The sequence below is a fragment of the Callorhinus ursinus genome, unplaced genomic scaffold (genome assembly GCF_003265705.2).
Source record: "Callorhinus ursinus isolate GAN/ISIS: 27379988/994484 unplaced genomic scaffold, GSC_fseal_2.0 scaffold54, whole genome shotgun sequence".
NCBI lineage: Eukaryota > Metazoa > Chordata > Mammalia > Carnivora > Otariidae > Callorhinus > Callorhinus ursinus.
Window position 1 is genome coordinate 12,137,174 of NW_027397116.1, and position 21,379 is coordinate 12,158,552.

The 21,379-nt window shown below is 32.0% G+C and overlaps 1 pseudogene; it reads right to left on the reverse strand.

Annotated features, from left to right (window-relative positions):
* Positions 1–204: 204 nt before the first annotated feature.
* Positions 205–301, reverse strand: LOC112839339 (U6 spliceosomal RNA; annotated as a pseudogene).
* Between the last annotated feature and the right edge of the window lie 21,078 nt (positions 302–21,379).

Here is a 21,379-nt window from a genome sequence, read left to right on the forward strand (position 1 = left end):
AATATTCTATTTACAGTTCCTAAAAACATAAATGTTCTATTTTTTTTCAGGTGTAACTCAGCTTCATTTACATGTCAGAGTTTACTTTACAGAAATATTTTTCTAGTTAAATATTGCAATTTCATGATTCAGTGTCTCACATTGTGCTTTTAATCATATTGTTTTTTCCAGGTAAATCTGTAAAGGGTTCACTGGGGAACTGCACAAAATATTGAACACTTCACGAATTTGCACGTCATCCTTGTGCAGGGGTCATGCTAATCTTCTCCAATTTTAGTATATGTGCTGCTGAAGGGAGTACAGAAATGTGTTAATTTGACATGTGTAGTTTTAGCAATAATTACCATATTTCAGCTCAGATATTTAAAAAAGTGTTTTTTACTAAAACTACAAAATATACTTATGTATAATATTAATTCTTTGTCTACAAAATATAATTCTAATCTGTCTTCCATTTACCCAATAACTTTGCAATTATGAAAATTTACTGTGTTTCGAAGCAAAGTGATCTGGCAAGATACCTCATATGTATATTTTGGATGAATATAGGTAAAATATTCAAGTGATCTTAACATTAACTTAAATTAATTATAACAATTGTCTATATTTATATGAAACTTTGCAATGAAATGAGAAAATAAACTGTGCAGATGGGAAAATTGAATTAAATTGATTATCTACGTTAGCTACCCACCTTTACCCTTTGTGCCAAAATTCAGAACATCACATTGGCTATATAAGACTAACTTTAAATTAAATATTATGCAATTTTAATCAACAGCCATTGAGATTTCAGTGGCAGCAAGAGATACAAGTAACTGTGTTTTTATGATTCACCTTAAATTATAAAGGAATATTATAGATCTCAAATGTTTTCTCTAGTGACGACTTCTTTGTTGTTGATACCACAACTACTGCCTTCATGTATGAAGGCAAAAATGACTACCTATAAAAATATATGGGCTGAACATTTACACACATACACAGACATAGTATATACATATTTACACAAATATATATACAGCAGAAAAGAAAAAAAGGAAATATATTTCATTTTGCACATTTTTTCTGATTTGAAGAAAACAGCATTGTAGAGATACAATTTTTTAAATTAATAATATGCTCCACAGAGCAGAATGAATCAAAGAGTCAGTATTTTCAATTTTATGAGCCAAAATACAAAATGAAATCTTGAATTAAATAGCTGACAAGTAAAAAGTGATAAGAACATTTGAAAAATCATTTGTCAGAAAAAAATAACAGTATCACTTGACAAACAGGTAAGGAAAATAAGTTAATTAAATGCATAAATACACACCAGGTAAAATTATTATTTTTAGATATCTATTTTTAGAGTAAGATAATGTATATAAAATGTTTTTTGGAACAATTTTAATGTTTTTATCCTTTTTTATTAAGATCATTTTTTAGAAAAGTTTTAAGGTCATAACAAAATTGAGGAGAAGTTACAGAGATTTCCCAAATACCTCCTGCCTTCACACATACCTTGTCTTCTCCATTATTAACATTCCCCACCAGAGTAGTACATTTCTTACAGCTGATGAACCTAAACTGACACACCATAATCACTCAAAGTCCAAAGTTTACATTATAGTTCACTTTTGGTTTTAACATTCCATGGAATGTTAATTTATTGATAAATATATAATGATATGTATTCATCATTAAGTACCATACAGATATTTTTATCATTCCAAATATTCTTTGTGCTCTACCTAGTCATCCCTCCACTTCCCCCAACCCAAACCTGGCATTCCCCAGTATTTTTACTGTCTCCACAGTTTTGCCTTTTCCAATATGTCATGTAGTTGGAATCATACATTATGTAGTTTTTCCAGACTGATTACTTTCACTTTGTAATGGGCACTTAGAGTTCTTCCATGACTTTTTATGGACTGATCGCTCATTTCTTTTTGTACTGAATAATATTCTATTGTTTAGATGCACCACCGTTTATTATCTATTCACCTACTGAAGGATATCTTGGTTGCTTCTAATTTGGCAATTATGAATAAAGCTGCTATAAGCATTTGTGTGCAGATTTCTCTGTGGACATAAGCTTTCAACTCCTTTGAATAAACTCCAAGCCTCCTTCTAACAATTGTATGATTGAACTTCGAAGACTTCCAATAGCCATTTGAGCCTGAAAGTGGATTTACCCACAATCTTTGAGGTGCCTCCATGTCCAGCTAACAAACTGATATAGAGATTTTGATCCAGAACCATCTAGATAAAATAATTATTGGATTCCTCTCCTACAGATACCATGGAAGAAAAAAGTTTATTATTTTAAACATTGTTTAGAATACTTTGTTACATAGCAATGGATAACTAATGTGTGTGATATTTTAAAATTTAATCAACACATATTTCTTGAATACCTCCTGAATGCCAGACATTGTTCAAAGTACCACAGATTCAATTGTCAGGAAAAAAATATGATAACTGATTTCATTTTGATAATTTCTTTTTTTCTTGATCAGAATTTCTTGCTTAGTTTTAATTTTCCTTTGAATAAAGTTTTAAATATATACCTTAGTAAATGAAAACAATTAAGTGTTTAATGTGAGACAGATTTCATATTAATTCATTTCTTTCATAACAATATTTTGAGATAAAAATCTGTGCCAATACTAGATTATTGCATATAAACACCAAATTCACACTTCTATACTCTGAAATTCCAGGGCTAGGCTATGCAAGCTTGTTTAAGCTTTAATGGCTGGTTCTTTATGAAATTTTGCCAATATGGGGCACTTTAGAGAAACTAGAAGGCAGGAGGGAATAGGAAGGGATATACTTCTTCCTGTTTTCTCAGAGTTCTACTGAATGTTGCCTTAGCAATACTCCACATTAGTAGAGAAAGTTGATTCCACTCTCCACCTGTGCTTGTTAATCCCAGAAACAGCCCTATACTTACTCTTTAGAACTGCCAACATCAGAAACACATCCTGAGAGGTCTAGGTTTTTTACCTGCAGGGCCCTTCTCCAAAAGTCTAGGTTCTTATAACTCCAACTCACACTTTGTTTTTTTCTCCTAGTTTGATCATGATTCTTCCTAGGAGTTACCATTTGTGTGTTACTTCAATGTTCAATATTCAATATTTCTTTCAGTTATCCAAAACTTGTAAACAATTCTTAACATTAATTTCTCTTTCTTAAAATGCTTAGTGTGGTTTCTGTTTTCTAAGTGGACCCCAAATATTGTAGTATTTGTTTTTTCTCATGTCGCTCAAGGTCATAGAATATCTGAGTGGAACTGCTGAGTTGAAACTCAAGTGCTGAGGCCAAAGACTCTTGCATTTAATGAGTAATCTCTTTTCTTATGAGTTGTAATATATAGTTTTCTCAAAATTATTAGTTTCAGATATTCTGAATTTAAAAAAATGATAATCTACTTTAGATCTGAGATAAATCAGATTTATAAGAAGCAGAAATTTTACCCAATATCATGTATTACTCCTGATTTTGAGAACATGGGTAGCTGTGAAGCAGAGGTAAAATTGAAGTCAGTAACAGCCAACTCAGCCTCCCCATTTCTTTCTTGCAACATTAGTATGAGATGTGGACTAGCCTTTAAATGTGAGGTTAACAAAAGATACTTTACACAAAAAGGGAATATTTTATTTAAGAAACCTCTTCCATTTTATACTCAAATAATTGCACTATTTAATGATATTTTGCAAAGAGCCAACAAATAAATCTATACATTCCAGATTTATTTTCCATAAAAGTTCTAGAGAGAATAGGTACATTCTGTTTTTTAATTTCTTTTTTTGCTATTTTAATTAATTTTTAAAAATTATGTTCAGTTAGTGAACATATAGTACATCATTAGTTTTTGATGTAGTATTCAATGATTCATTAGTTGTGTATAGCACCCATTGTTCATCACACATGAGCCCTCCTTAACACCCATCACCTGGTTCCTGAACAAGTACATTCTATAAAAAGATATTCCATAGGTAAGGACTCTTTCACTTTTAAATACCATTAATGCTTTAATTATGAGTTCTGCCAATAGCATGTATTTAAGGGAGTTTTACTGGACCATTTTATTTCCCCTGGTCTGTCTCTAAAGAAAATTTAAAAATTTTAGTAGATCCACTACTAATGCTTTAGGTCTGTAGCTGATAGTTGCTTAGAAATTATTTTGTTTTTGTGATATGCTTGCCTTTTGTAATTTTAAGTGTATGGAACTTGAAGTTATACTTTGTTGCAGCCTAATTCTTGCTTTGTTCAATTATACTCTCAGAATTTAAGCTGTTCTCATTCAACCTGTTGCTTTAAATTGTTAATACTTGGGATTCTTGTTAACCTCTATAAGATATTTTTAATTTTTAAATATGTATAAGATACACATATTTGTATGTATTTATGTATTTCTACACACATATTAATAGATATGGTTAGTGATAAGAAAACAATGAGCTTAATTGGATTTAGACAGAATATTGCTCATGGCACTGAAGAGAACATGAACTTCATGTTCACATTAGATTCCTTTGTCTTTCAAGCATGGGAATAACACAGAATGTGCCTAGATAGATGCTGAGTACACAGTGAGTGATCTGTGTCACAGTTGAGAAATAGTTTAGGGAACCCGATCTTACCAGAGACTGCTGACAAACTGCCCATATTTTGCCTATGAGAAACATTTTATTTTGTTTTATTTTATCTTACCTGGAGTATAAGCAAACCTCCTCCAGAAGAAGGAAGGAGACTTGACATGGATTATCTCCACATATAAATAAATCTGTTCACTGACCCATATGGAGATACTCTTTCTAGCTTTTAAGGCCGTTAATGTCTAGAAGTGCCAGAGACATGGAGAATGATCTCCCAGCAGAGATACAGACTTGTAATATATACTGTAGAAAAGTGATATAGGCACATTTCCTGTCTTCTGGATCATCCATTACCTTGAAATTTATTCTACAAATATAACAATGTGCTTGAATATAATAATCAAGAGAAATCTTTCTTTTCAGAGCATATATTGGGGATCAGTTTAATCCTAGACTTCATATCGAATAATATTAGACTCTTAGAAAGCATGATAAGGGTACTCAGAAAAGGTGAGTAAAAAGAAAATCTTTATCTTATATCCATGTATCTCATTGATTAAGAAATTTGTTAAATAACACTACTAGAAAGTGACTGACTTTGATATTTGCCTTTGATATAGAAAGGAAAATACTTCATGATCAAAAATGACAGATGGAGAGGCACCAGGGTGGCTCAGTTGCTTAAACGGCTGCCTTCAGCTCGGCCATGATCTCAGGGTCCTGGGATCGAGCCCCATATCGGGCTCCCTATTCAGTGGGGAGTCTGTTTCTCTCTCTCCCTCTGCCGCTCTCTTGCTCACGCTCTCTCTCTCTCTCTCAAATAAATGAATAAAATCTTTAAAAAAAATGACAGGTGGAGATCAACTTACTGTCTATGAATTTATGTATCATCTGTAGCTCCTGTGCTTTACCAGTAAAACTTTTTTATCTCTGTTATAAAATAATTCACATAACAACAGAATTTATGTTTGACAAATAGTATATGTTCTTTTCAACTTTATAATTCTAACATTTTCTTCAAAAGGCAATAAAATATTAAAGTAAAATATGCAAATACATCCAGAGACCTACACGTATATAGCATCCCCTAGCAACAGTGTGTTTGTACTTACTGAAATGCAAATCCCAGATGTTATTAAATACAAAAAGCCACATTTCTGACTTTGTTAAGAAAAATCTGAATTGTACGAACCAGCAAGCACATAACATGGTTGGTGTCCCTGAATAAGAAATAAAAGCAATAAGAATTAAATTGCAATGTAACTGAGGGAAACCACATTAAGAATGGACTAACATTGGCATTGGAACACTTACTGAAAAAAACAAAACTAAAGCATGCATTCATACCTCATTTTTTAAAACTTTTTTCCCTTTTCTTTGACATTACATTTCTGGAAAAGAAGTAAGGGTGTTTCTGCTTTCCAGTTATAAGATAAATAAATAGTAGGGATTTAATGTACAACATTAAATGATACCTACAGTTAACAGTGCTGTATTATATATAGAAGAGTGGTTAAAAGAGTAAAATCCTAAGAGTTCTCATTATAAGTAGAATTTCTTTTTCTTTTTTCTTTTTTTTTTTTATATTGTATCTATACAAGTGGATGGATGTTAGCTGAACTTATTGTGATAATCATTTCAAAATATATGTAAATCAAACCATCATGCCCATACACCTTAAATCTATTCAGTGATGTAGGTCAATTACTTCACAATAAAACTGGAAAAATGTTTTTGCTTTTCTTGAATAAAATTAGAAATTTCTTAACTACAAAATTCTGAATCCTAAAACTATTCCTGAATGATGAATTACTTGATCTGATTATTTTATTTTATTTTTAACAGTTTTGTGGGGTGCTTTTTTAAAAATTTTTTTATTAACATATTGTTTGTTTCAGGGGTACAGGTCTGTGATTCATCAGTCTTACACAATTCACAGTGCTCACCATAGTACATACCCTCTCCAAAATTTTCAAATTGTAAAAGGCATTTACTTGTAATAGCTTAGAAAATTCAGAAAGAATAGTGATGGAGTTTAAAATAGTGGGCCTGGGTATAAGGCAATGGTGATCTTCATTAATTCTTGTACATATCATTCTTCTGTTTCTCTCTAATGGCTGAGGTAGGTACTATCTACTGGTGGTAAACTCTAGTAATCTTCCCCATCCTATATTGAATAAGATAATTTATTTAAGTGTTTTCACAGTATCTGAAATATACTAAAAATATTAATATAAATGTTAGTTTATTTTTTCCTCATTCTACTCTGTAGCCTCTCAAGAATGCATTCTAATGTTTTTTTCCTTGAATGCACAAACTATAATGGATTAGAGATATTTATATACAAATATTATTAGACTTATTTTATATAGGACTTGTGAATCTTCAGGTAACACTAAATACTTCTCCCAGGCACTTTAAAAATTTTTGTTTTTTAAATCAGCTTTATTTGTGTATAATTTACATAAATAAAAAGCACCAATTTTAAGTGTACAATATCTATTAATTTTTCCATAATGGCCTTGTACCTTGAAACTTTGCTAAACACATTGACCTTGCTACTAGCTCATTATAGTTTTGTTAGGATTTTTCTAGATAAAAATTATAACTGCAAAAAATATATATTTCCTTTGTTTTCCAATCTATTACATTTTTTTTTCTTTTTTTGTCCAGGAATAATTGACATACAACATTTTATTAGTCTCAGGTATACAATATAATGATTTGACATTTGTATACATTGCAAAATGGTTACCACAATATGTTTAGTTAACAGCTGTCACCATATATAGTTTACAAAATTTTTTTTCTCATGATAAGGATTTTTAAGATCTACTCCCTTAGCAACTTTCAAATATGAAATACAGTATTCTAACTATAGTTACCATGCTGTACATTACATCACCATGACATTTATTTAACTGGAAGTCTGCACCTTTTTTTCCCTCTTTCTTGACCTTATTACACTGTAGCAATTCTGAATAATATGCTAAAAGCTGACTTCCTTGTCTTGTTCTAGACATAAAGAAAAAAACATTTAAATAAATATGAATGTTTGTTGTTTTAGGTTTATTTGTTTTTGCAGATATGCTCAAATGTTTCTGCATCTCTTAAGACAAAAATATGCCTTTTTTTAGTCTGTTAATGTGGTTTCCTATTATTACTCTAACAAATTACCCCAAATTTAGTTTTAAGACAACACAATTCTGGGGCACCTGGGTGGCTTGGTCACTGGGCGTCTGCCTTCAACTCAGGTCATGATCCCAGAGTCCTGGGATCGAGTGCCGCATCGGACTCCCTGATCGGCGGGAAGCCTGCTTCTTCCTCTCCCACTACCCCTGCTTGTGTTCCCTCTCTCGCTCTGTCTCTCTCTGTCAAATAAATAAATAAAATCTTTAAAAAAAAAAAACACACACAATACTGTGTTAAAACAACACAAATGTATTTTCTTACATCCTGGAGGTTGGAACTCTGACATGGATCTCACTGTGTTAAAACCAAAGTATCTTCAGGCTTTTGTTCCTGCTGGCAACTCTAAGGACAACTCTAAGGGTAAGTTCATATCTTCCAGCTTCTAAAGACTACATTTATTACCTTGGCTCATGGTCCCTTTCTCCATCTTCAAAACCAGCAACAACTGATCGAGTCTTTCTCATGCTATTTTACTCTGACACTCCTATTCTGTAGTTAAATCTCCCTTTACTTCCCTTATAAGGATACTTTTTTTTTTAAATTTAGGGGCTACGTGTATAAATCAGGATAATCTTCTTATCTCATGTTGCCTCACTTAATCACATCTACAAAATCTCTTTGACCATGTAAGTTAACATAGTCGAAGATTCCAGGGATTCAGACACTGATATTTTGGTGGGAAATTCAGCCTATCACATGATAAATCAAACTTGCATTCCTGGGAAAAACAGTAGTTGGTCATGATGTATTCTACGTCCTGCATTTTATTGATTTGGTACGCTATAAAATCAAATTGAGGACATTTGTGTCTATGTTCATGAAGGATATTAGTCTGTAGTTTCTTTTCTTGTGATGACTGTCTTGTTTTAGTATCAGGATAATGTTGTCCTTGTATAATGAGCTAAGGAATACTCCATCCCCTTCTAATTTCTGGCATAATTTATGTAGAATAGGTATTAGTTCTTTACATATGTTTGTTAGAATTCAGCACTATATAAGAAGTATAAATCAACATTACCGGGTGCCTGGGTGGCTCAGTTGGTTAAGCATTTACCTTCGGCTCAGGTCATGATCCCAGGTTTCTGGGATCCAGTCCAGTTTCAGGGCTCCCTGCATGGTGGGTAGTCTGCTTCTCTGCCCCTCTCCTGGCTGGTGTTCTCTCTTTCTCCCTCTCTCAAATAAATAAATAAATAAAATCTTTAAAAAAATCAACATGACTAAGTGTGACTTTACCAGCAATTCAGAATTCATTCAACATTCAAAATTCAGTCAATCAATGAAAGTCACTATGTTAGACAGAAAAAGAAACACTTTTATCTCAGTGATGCAGTAATTCACTTGAAAAATTCAACACCTATTCATAATCTTAAAAAAACCTTAGCAAATTAGAAATAAAAAGGAACATTCTCAATAGGTAAATGGGTGAACATATTGTTGTATATTACACAATGGAATAAACCTACTGATTCTCACATTGATTCTCAAAAGCATCATGTTAAATGTAAAAATATCGACATCTAAATAATATATACTGCATAATTCTATTTATGTGAAGCTGATGGATAAGCAAGACCTGATGGAAATAAAAACTATGATTGTCTCTGGATGATAGAAACTAACTTGAAGGGAACATGATTAAACTTTTTGGGGAAGGAACATGTTCTATATCTTGATTGTATTTTTGCTTACAGACTTGTTTAAATTTTTCCAAAACTCATCAAATTTCACACTTACAGTCACTGTAATAAATTTACCCAAATTAAAAAACAAACACATAAACAAGAGTTGACAAACAAAAAAGTAACATCAACTATTTGTGCAAAATGTTCTCCTATTTAACAGCAAGTTGGTTGTAACACAGATTAAATTTTGAACTTTTTATAGCATGCATTAATATTTCTTATCTGTATGCATTTTTCTCCTGTGCACTTATAACTGAACTTCTTAAAATGTAATTAAAGGATGAAATAAATCTATTTTATATAGATCACCAATAACTCTTTTTGTTATAGAGATATTAAGAAAGGAGCATAGCTCTAATAAGAACATCTTGTTCCCATTTTCTCAAATATACAGCTCTGCTATAAATAGGCTTCCACAGAAACACCTCCTGCTTATCAAAGTTTGAACCAAGAAAATCTCAAATGTACTTTTTTTAATGCAACTGAAACTTTGATAGAAAAGTTTTCTTTCATCATTTTTTCAATATTCTTTTAATTTACCCAATTCCTCTAAATCTTCACCAAAAAAAAAATCTGATTTTGGGAAGACTCCCCAAAGTTCAATTCTCTCAAATCTTACTCTTCATTCTCTTAACTTCATACCTCAACTAAATCTTTAAAAAAGCCTTTTAACTACAGTGTCAATTAGCTCTGAAATATATTATGATAAAACCATTGTAACCATAAACTGAATTGTACTCGAAGTATTTTTATACAAAGCTACTTTATTTCCCTGTTGCTATTTCAACTATTTTGTTGTTATTGTTAATTAGTTGAAAAGGAACATAGATAAGTGTATGGTTAATTGTATCTAGTTCTCAGTTTTTTATTCATGAGCTATTATATGACAAATAATTCAACATGTTCTACCTAATAATATAAGTGGAATAATATTATAGAAGATGCAAGCACATTATTATCCATACAATTTTACCAATTAAAAACTTGAAAATAACATAAGCTTCTCGCTCACCAGCCTCCAAATCCAGTTAGCCAAAAAGATTGCTTAATTCTATGTCCTAGATCTTTCTAATAACCATCATATCATTTAGAGATACTTCAGATCTAATTATCTCTTTCTTTGTGTTTAAGTCCCTTGGATTAAATCCCCAGTTTTCATATCTCCCCACAGACTTCCTTCTACTAGATGATAAATTTCGCTGCATCCTCAAAGTCTTCAGTGATTGTTTCTTATTTTTTTCCCTTTAATTTAATCACTTTCCAGCTAAGTTGCTCAAATGATAATTAGGAACTAATAATCTTGTAGAGCTAGAACAGATTGTAACATGATTTACTGTTATAATAACAGTAGGCATGGAAAAATCTGGTGGTAATTAACAGATGTTGATAACATATATGAAGGCCTAACAAGTAAGGTTCTTTGGGGCTATAATTGTTACTGCAAAGCATGAGACCAATAACTTACTAATTGGAGAAAGAAAATTAATGCAATGAATTGTGTACTATACAAAACATTTAAATATATTATTTAGGTATGGCTAGCTTTTGTCTGGAAACTTCAAAAAGAGAGTTTTGAAAAATGTGTATATATAATTTATATTGTTCATAGTCTTTATTTAGAAATGAATAGACTAACTACTATGTTACACTACTCCATCTATAGTATTCTATATTTATTACTTTATGGTACTTAATAGCAAACATAATACTTTTAATGGCAATTGAAGAATTACCATTGCACAATCTCATAGATATAAGGTTGTAAGTTCCTTTATTTTTTATTAGCTATTTCAAATCTATCAATATAATGCAACTACATAAAGCAATTCAGAAGGGGGGAAGAGAGAGATAGCATGCCCAATGTGTACTTTTAGAAAGGAAAACAAAACAACATACCTATCTATTCCATCACAGCCCCCATCTTCAATTCATGGGCTTTTTGTTTGGTTAATGCTTTGTGGAAGATAGTGGGGATCGCATCTCAAGAAAGAAGTGGATTACATCAGTCTCTGGCTGAGAGTTCTTCTAACTTATTTCTGGTAAGCCAGTGGTTCTCAGTTTGAGAACCACTTGCCATTGCTTGTTAAGTTGTCTTAAAAATATGGATGCCCCTCCCAATTCCAGAACAATTAAATCACCAATATTACTGGTGATGATATATTGATAATTTTAAAGCTTCACAAATCAAATTCTACTGTGTATCCAGGATGAGAAAACGGTCTACAATACCCTTCCCTCTCCTTCTCCCAGCCCTTTAGGACAACAGCTACTGCTGAAAGGACTCTTCCCTAATCTGATGCATTTGAAACGGACTTACATCAAACACACTGATTTTTTTCATCAAAGGCTTGATCATAAGACTAGAAGTTTAATGAGTAGCTCAATTACAACATCAATCTTATGCAGACAGAGTTTGGTATTGTGAAGAAACATATTTTATCCAAGTCATGTTGGCCTATAGGAAGTTATTTCTGGTCTATTGTATATTTTAAAACAAAACATGCACACAATTTAATATTACGCATAGTATTACTTTCTTCTCCCAGCCCTCAAGGAAAAGAAATCATAATACAGTATGTCAAAATTCCTTCTAATCACACTGATACTTATGTTAACTTTTCTCATTTTCAGGGTGAAATAATCACAATTAAGTCATTAAGAAGTTTACATAAAATTATTTCTAATTTAGAATAAGAATGATACTAATCATATTCACTAACATAGAAACCCATATTAAATTATAGTATATTTTAAAGATATGTGTTTTAAGAAAATAGCTCTAAACTATTATACTGCCTGTTAAACAATACATCTGATATCTTACTTTATCAAGTAATTGAAGTTATCAAAGGCATCCATGAAAGAAAAAAGACATCCGTGTAGCGATCTTTAGATTGTGATAAAACCACTTATTCATAATTACTTTTTGTAATTATTTTTCCTTATAATTTCCCCTCATTATTCTCATTATTTCTCTATACATTCCTCAGCTATATAGGAAACATAGTTGACATCCTTCTCTATTGTAGGTACTGGAGTTATAATAATGCTTTTCTCATAATGATAGCTGTCTATCGGCAGATTCAGCTATGTAAGCAAAAAAATATTATTTTCCTAATTTGGTAAGTGTTTCAAAAGAGAAAATGTGAGTGTGTTATGATATGATCAGGTGTGATTGCTAAGAAAGTTTGAGGATGTTGAGAAAGCTGACCTGCTGTGTCGACCTTGAGCTATCTCTTGAATGATAAGTAGGCATTCAGATTAGTAGATTATGGCATGTACCAGTTTTTACAATCTGGGAAAGCAACTACCACAGAAGTATCTGTTAGGATTATGGCAATAATAGGAGTCTACAGGTTACTAAATTTCTTATGTATAGTTAATAAAGTACTTAAAAATGATTCTACCTTAAATGTTTTAGTTTAGTACAATAAACTTTTAATGAGTGTTAACAATCAAGCATGGCAACAGTCACATGAAAAGATCTTCAACATCACTAATCACCAAGGAAATGCAAACAAAACCACAAGGAGATATCGTCTCATCACTGTCAGAATGGCTATTATCAGAAAGACAAGAAATAACAAGTGTTGGCAGGGATGTGGAGAAACGAGAACCCTCATGCACTGTTGGTGAAAGGTGAAGAGATGCCACTACTGTGGAAACATCATAGAGGTTCCACAAAAAAATAAAAATAATAAAAATAGAACTGCCTTATGATCCAACAGTTACATTTCTGTCTATCTGAAGAAAACAAAAACACTAATTTGAAAAGATCTACATTCCCCTATGTTTATTGCATTGTTTACAATAGCCAAGATATGAGAACAAACTAAATGTCCCCTGATAGATGAATGGATAAAGAAGATGTAGTATGTGTATGTATGTACATACCCATAAAAAAGAATGAAATCTTGCTATTTGTGACAACATGGGTGGCCCTTGAAGGTATTTTTGCTAACTGAAATAAGTCAGACAGAGAAAAACATATACTACATGATTTCACTTAAAAGTGGAATCTAAGAAACCCAAATCTAAGAAATATGAAATAAAAGCCTGGCTTATAGATACAGAGAACAGAGTGGTGGCCGCCAGAGGGGAGGGAAGTTAAGGGGATCAAGAGATACAAACTTAAAGTTATAAAATAAGTAAGTCATGGGTATATAATGTACCACTTGGGGAATACTGTCCATAAAATTGTATTAACTTTGTACGGTGATGGATAGCAACTAGACTTGTGGTGTTCAGTTTGCATTGTACACATTGAATCACTACATTTTAGGCCTGAAACTAATATAATATTGTATGTCAAATATACTCCAATTTTTAAAAATGGGACAATCTTAAAACATGGGCTTTAAAGATCCCAAATTGAAAGAAATGGAAATGAAGTTGTATTTTTTTAGTTCCTAATATATACTAAACACTTTAAATATAACATCTATTTATTTTCAAAACACTTTTCTAAGGTGGACTTTTAAACCTACTTCACACGGGCGCCTGGGTGGCTCAGTCGTTAAGCGTCTGCCTTTGGCTCAGGTCATGATCTCAGGGTCCTGGGATCGAGCCCTGCATCGGGCTCTCTGCTCCGCAGGAAGCCTGCTTCTCCCTATCCCGCTCCCCCTGTTTGTGTTCCCGCTCTCGCTGTCTCTCTCTCTGTCAAATAAATAAATAAAATCTTTAAAATAAAAAAATAAATAAATCTACTTCACAGATATGGAGGCAGAGTATATGTGAAGTTAGACAAATTGCCAAATCACTAGGGTATGTCTGATTTCAATCAAAATCTTTTTATTCTAAAGCAGATTCTGTTTGCTTGTTGTCCTCCTTGTACGTCAAATCACTCAGAATACCAAAAGCAGCAGAAACACTTTCACACAGTCTGTTTGTCAGTTGAGGACACATATTTCTCTTATATACTTTGTACTTTTAAATTGTACTTATTAGAAAAAAAGATAGATGCTATGTTTCCTGTGAAATTTCATTTTCACTTCTGTCTAGGCTGAAAGAAGACAGACTAGTGACAGAGGAGAAGAGCGGGAAAGAGTGACAGAGCAGAGGCAGTGAGGAATCTGATTAGGATAATTTCATCGAGAGATTTTAAGTAGTCAAATATTTTGGCAATTATCATAGCAATTTCCAAAGCAGCCTGGAGTGCCCTTTTATGAAAACATATTTGAGCCACACTTCGAGAGGATATTCATCTCCAGGAGACTATATCTGAGGAAATTGCATTAGGAGATAACTTCTAGGTGGAAATATGCTGTAATAAGCATCAACCTAAAATTGTCTCAAGTCTATCACTGCATAAAATTTGCACATATGCAAACCAAAAAAGACTAAGCCTTTTTAAAAATCTCTACCTTTGGTAAAATTTAAGAACAAGAGTTTCTAAGGGCTACTTGATACATCAATAGATGTGATCCTTATTGTGAGCCTGCTTCTCCCTCTCTCGCTGCCCCTCCCCCTGCTCATGTTCTCCTAGTTCTTTCTCAGTGAATAAATAAATGAATGAATATAATTTTAAAAATCTTTAAAAAATGAATTTGATATCTACATCATCGAATAAGTATGACAATTATGTGAGATAAAATCTTTACAGCAATTGGCTCATAGCATGGAACACAGAGAACAGTTGGTAAATTTAGATACTAGTATTACAATTAATGTATTTATTATTATTTTTGTATCTATTATTTGTCTAAAGGCTTATGTGTTCTAAACTGGATAAGAATGACATTCAACCTTAAACTGGAGAGAGATAGGGATAAAAATTAATGGCCAAATGAAACAAATTAGTTCATTCAAAAATATGTATTGAGGGGTACCTGGGTGGCTCAGTTGGTTAAGCGACTGCCTTCGACTCAGGTCGTGATCCTGGAGTCCAGGGATGGAGTCCTGCATCAAGGTCCCTGCTCAGCGGGGAGTCTGCTTCTCCCTCTGACCCTCATGATCTCTCTCTCTATCTCATCCTCTCTCTCAAATAAATAAATAAAATCTTTTAAAAAAGAAAATAAATAAATAAATAAATAAATAATATGTATTTAACCTACACTTCACACATCAGGCACTGTTATACATAGCACTGACTATAAATGACAAAAAACATATAATATTTTTATTTATTAATGAATAGGCATGATTGAAAATGCTATGTGGGAGTCACTACACCAGAATATGAATGTAGAATGAAGGGCCAAAAGCCCTTCATTATTTTTTTCACAGTAGCTCTGGTATTTTTGTATGTTGTAGCCTTTTATTTCAGATCAAATAAAGGGTGCTTTTGTTATTTTGATTGGAATGATACTACACTAATATATTACAGAAATAATAAACACATTGATAATATTTTTAAAGTTTTCTTCATAAAAGCTTTCCATATTTATGTTTATTAAAATTTGTTTTGTCTTCTTATTGCTATTATAAATAGAATACTTTATATCATTTTATTTTATTATTTTAAAAATAATACATACAGTTCTTAAGGTATATAAATGATATGTATATTTATTTTATAGACAGACACCTTAATTCCTTTTTTTCTAAAAGTAACAAAATACCTCATTTCTTATCTACCAAAAAACTATAAAATTATAACTACAGTTTTTAAAATAGCCATTAGAATTTAAGAAACTAATTAACTGCATTATATCCTAAATGCCCAGAAACTTGCCAAACATTGAGGAAAACAAAAGTGTTATATGCAAACAATGAATCATGGAACACTACATCAAAAACTAATGTTGTAATGTATGGTGATTAACATAACATAATAAAATAAAATTTAAAAAAAAGTTATCCATTTAACCTGAGCCACCCTAAATGAATTGATTATCTTGTGGCCATTAATCTATATGTATTTAAAATCTGAAGAAAGATATTCCAATTTCATGTACCAAACTGCTAGGAAATTGCACTGAATAGCTCATATAATCTACATTTTGTCTCAAATTTTATTTTCAAACATCATGAGAGGCATGTGCTGATCTTCACCATGTGTTTTTTCTGTTTTTGATTATTTTTGGACAAATCTAAGTCTGTGGTCTGTTGCTCTAAATCAACATGCATAATAGACACTAAAATGTGACTGATCCTAGAATCTTAACTAAATCCATTGTTTTCTTTTTTTTTTAAAGATTTTTTTTTTTTATTCATTTGAAACACAGAGATACAGAGAGAGAGAGCATGAGCAGGGAGAGAGGCAGAGGGAGAGGGAGAAGCAGGCTCCCTGCTGAGCCAGGAGCCCGATGTGGGGCTCGATCCCAGACCCTGGGATCATGACCTGAGCCGAAGGCAGACGCTTAACTGACTGAGCCACCCAGGCGCCCCTAAATCTATTGTTTTCTTAACATTAAACAATTGTATGTTCAAATAACTTGGCTACTAACTAGTGTGCATCAGGGAACGTCCATTGGAATAAGATTTTAAACTAAAACCCCTAACTTGATAATTTGAAGATACTGAGACACAAAGATACTCATTGTCTTGTCTAAGATCACATGGCAAATCCAAACCTCATTAGATTTTATTAAAAACTTTATATAAAAATTCATATTATAATTTTAATTTGCTCAAATGCCATCTTAATTTAAAATACTTTGGTTAGATTTTAGTTCTCATAAAAGTATAACTTTTAAAAATGTACCTTATTTAAAAATTTTGTTAGAGTGATTATCATAAGTAATAATGTCTAGAGTGATTACAAAATGTAACTCTGTCAAAGGAGTTCCTATTATTTTTATATGAACATTGATAAATAAAATGCCTTTCAATTATTATACAATGTTTCCCAACAGATTCCAAGTTACATTCATATCATATCCTGGGTCATAATGTAGTTCTATTTTTAACTTTCTGAAAAAACTCCATGCTGTTTTCCAGTTTACATTCCCACCAATAGTGCAAGAGGGTTCCCCTTTCTCCGCATCCTCACCAATACCTGTTGTTTCTTGTGTTGTTGACTTTAGCCATTCTGACAGGTGTGAAGTGACATCTCATTGTAGTTTTGATTTGTATTTCCCTGATGATGAGTGATGTTGAGCATCTTTTCATGTGCTGTTAGACATCTGGATGTCTTCTTTGGAAAAATGTCTATTCACATCTTCTGACCATTTTTTTAATTTGTTTTGGGGGTATTGGGGTTGATAAATTCTTATATATTTTGGATACTAACCCTTAGTCAGATATGTTATTTGCAAATATCTTCTATTCCTTTTAGTTTTGTTGATTGTTTCCTTGGCTGTGCAGAAGCTTTTTATTTTGATGAAATCCCAATAGTTTAATTTCGCTTTTGTTTCTCTTGCCTCAGGAGACATATCTAGAAAGAAGTTGTTATAGCTGATATCAAAGAGGTTACTGACTGTTTTCCTCTAGTATTTTGATGGTTTCAGGTCCCACATTTAGGTCTTTCATCCATTTTGAATGCATTTTTGTGTATGATGTAAGAAAGTGGTCCAGTTTCATTCTTCTGCGTGTTGCTGTCCAGTTTTCTCAACATCGTTTGTTGAAGAAACTGTCTTTTTCCCATCGGATATTCTTTCCTGCTTTGTCTAGATTAATTGACCATATAGTGGCCACTAAATCTGTCTTCATGAGAACCTCAAGAGGCAGATAAATATTAATATATTTATTTTACAACTGCAAAGTTGAGAAATAGAAATGTTTAGTAGTTTGCAATCAGTCACACAGGTAATGAATTGCATGCAGCACCCATGTAGAAGGAAGGCTAAGTTTTTAGCCATTAGGCAGTGTAGGGTAGGCTTTCTTTCCTGCTATTTTGGGGCAGTGAGGAGGAGTATATACTCAGTACTGACCCTTGCCATGCACTACCACAAATCCCTTAAATTTCTCTTCCACTTTCCCTCTCAAGAAGGAAACACCAAAAAAAAAAAAAAAAATTACAGAAGATAAATTTGGAAAATGGGCATGAAGGTCTGGGTCAGCATATAATTCTCCTTTCTTTTTTTTTTGCAGTGAGAAGTTTTAAAATCTATTCTCTCAACAACTTTCAAATATACAATATGGTGATGGATGTGTTAACTACATTTATTGTGGTAATCATTTTGCAATATATACATATATTAAATTACATTGTATACCTTAAAGTCACACAATGTAATGTCAATTATATCTCAATAAAACTGGAAAAAAGTTTAAAAATATATCAGCAAATGTTAATTACATTTATTTATAATATTCACATATTTCTTTTTAACAAACTTTCAGTAACCCATATTTTTTTGTAAACCCGGATTTTTTTAATTAAAATTAGAAAAAATGGAATGTACAAAATTCTTGGAAGAAGGCAGTGACTTAAAATCACCAAATGATTGAAGTATAAAACTGCCATAGTAATTCATTTTATTTTATTTTGAATAGATAACTTTAATAACTCTCAGATAGAAATTGCTTAATATGATGGTAAAAGACATCCAGATAATTATTCTTTAGATGAAAATAGTAATCTTGTAGAAAAATTCTTCTTTTTGATATTTAAGTGCTATGTAGTCATGTAATGGTACACTAACAGAAAGATTTAAGAACCAAAGATGTATCTCTTAGGAAGCTTTATAAAGCTCATTTGCAAAATTGTGTGAAGTAAACTGAACAAGTAAGAAGATGAAACTAAGAAAGGATTTGCCCCATTTAATCCTCACTTACAGACTCTTGAAGCATTGGCTATTTAAGGACTAGTTTATTATAATGGCACTATATCAAAATTTCTTTAATACATACCTATTATCTTTACTTGACAGCCCAAGCACAAAAATTCACATTGGTTTAAAATCACATGTTAGCTTGTATATCTTAACTGAAGATGTGTTCACTACCATAAAGGTGTTCTTAAATTTTATGTCTATATAGATCAGGAAACTATGGTTCTCCATATTAAGTCATTTCTATATATCAAATTTGAGTGAATTTTTTAAAGATTTTATTTATTTATTTGTCAGAGAAAGAGAGAGAGAGCACACAAGCAGAGGGAGAAGCAGACTCCTTGCTGGGCAAGGAATCCTACGAGGGACTAGATCCCAGGACTCTGGGATCATGACCTGAGCTGAAGGCAGATGCTTAACTGACTGAGCCACAGGCGTCCCGAATTTGTATGTCAACAGATACTGGGTGGTTATTATAATAATAATATCTGAAATTTTTCAAGTACTTTTTTATGTGTTAGCACTTCAGATTCTCACTCAAAATGTGAGATTTAATAAACAGATATCTGTAAGTTGGAAAACAGAAACAAAACAAGAACACAGATTGCTAACAAATACTAGGCTTCCTCTTATCAAGTAGTTTTTTTTAATTTAAAATATTAATAACAAAAACAATAACAGTAATATCTAAGCATTTAAAGACATCATCTTATCATTTCAGACATGAAGTTACTATTGTTATATGTTATTATTTGGCTTAAAGAGGCCAAGTTTCTAGTCAAAGATCATGTAGTTAATAAGTAACAAGTCAGGCAAGTATCCTTATCATAAAACAGCCCAAACTACATTTGTCTCATGATAGCATGCTAAATCTCATTTTATTATTTTTTATTTCATTAATAAACTGGTATGCTTTTACAAATAAGGAAACAAAATTTTATAGGGGTTAAATATCAGCTTATATCTGTTCAATTTAGAATTTCAATTGAACTGTCCTTAATAACAAAATACAGTCTTTCCATAGAAATGATACAGTGCCAAAGCTCTAAAAAAGTAAGTGGAGAGGATCATGTCCATCGGACATTTGTCATTAGTCAATGGATAGCCATCAGCAGACCAAAAATACATGAGGCAAAATGCAAGAAAAATTATAGTAATATATAATGTGTTTTGAAAAAGTATTAGTTTAATCCAGTCTCCCAGTTTTGAAGTTCATTAATAGTGCTGTAGAATCTGTGGAATCACGATCACACTTTTAAATCATATGAGTTTCTCCAAACACCATATTCTGAGGACTCTGAATCCCACAAGTCCAGCTTGCTTCTTCCTACCTTTGCTTTTTTCCTCTCCCACGGCTTTCTCAAGTCTCTCTCTTCACAGGGACCAAGCCATTTTCCAGGTTTGTTTGAATTTTTGCCCTTGATCAAGGAACTTGTCTTCTCAGAGCCTAAATACCTGATCTTTTCATATTCGATATTGTTTTCAATAATTCATTTGAGGACATTAAATATTTATTGATCATTTAAAGGTATGAGTAGGCCAGGTTTTTTAAAAGATCATGAAAACCTAAGAAAAATGTATGATGTTAGTATTTAAGTTCTAAAGGAAAAGAAGGAACAAATGTAAAACAAGGAAAGAAGTACCATGATTCACAGGTAGACCTAGTAGATATTTATATTTAAATATAATTTCGTGGTTTATAATAATCTTAATCTTGCTTCAGGCAGTATGCTTAAATGGGCAAGGGTGTAAAACTGCCTTGTGTATTAGAAATTGCAAGAAGTTGTGTTTACCTGGGCAAAAAGTTTCAAGAGAAAGCATAGGATCATAACACACAAGAAAAAGGTAAATCTATTCTTGTTATACAGCCTTGTAAAACACACATGCACACAAATGCACATGTGCACACATAGAAGCATGGTTGCTCTTGTCAAACACTTTGAGGGATAAACGTGAAAGGATGATGTTTCTCAGTAATTCTTTAAAAGAAGTCACAAAGGCCAATGAATTTAAATAAAAAAATCACAGAGACACCCATATAAGAACTTTAGTAAGTATAGCTGCAAAAAAAAAAAAGCTAAAATATTCAACACAACTAGTGTTGAAGTTAAAATATGTCATGTGAATCAAGGAGAAAAGGTAGAATGAACTATCTAGAAATATTAAGAGATATTGTGGAGTATTTCTCTAGATAATTTCTCAATTTCCTAATTATTTATCTTCATATTAAGAGAGAAAGCAATATGAGAACACCTGGAAT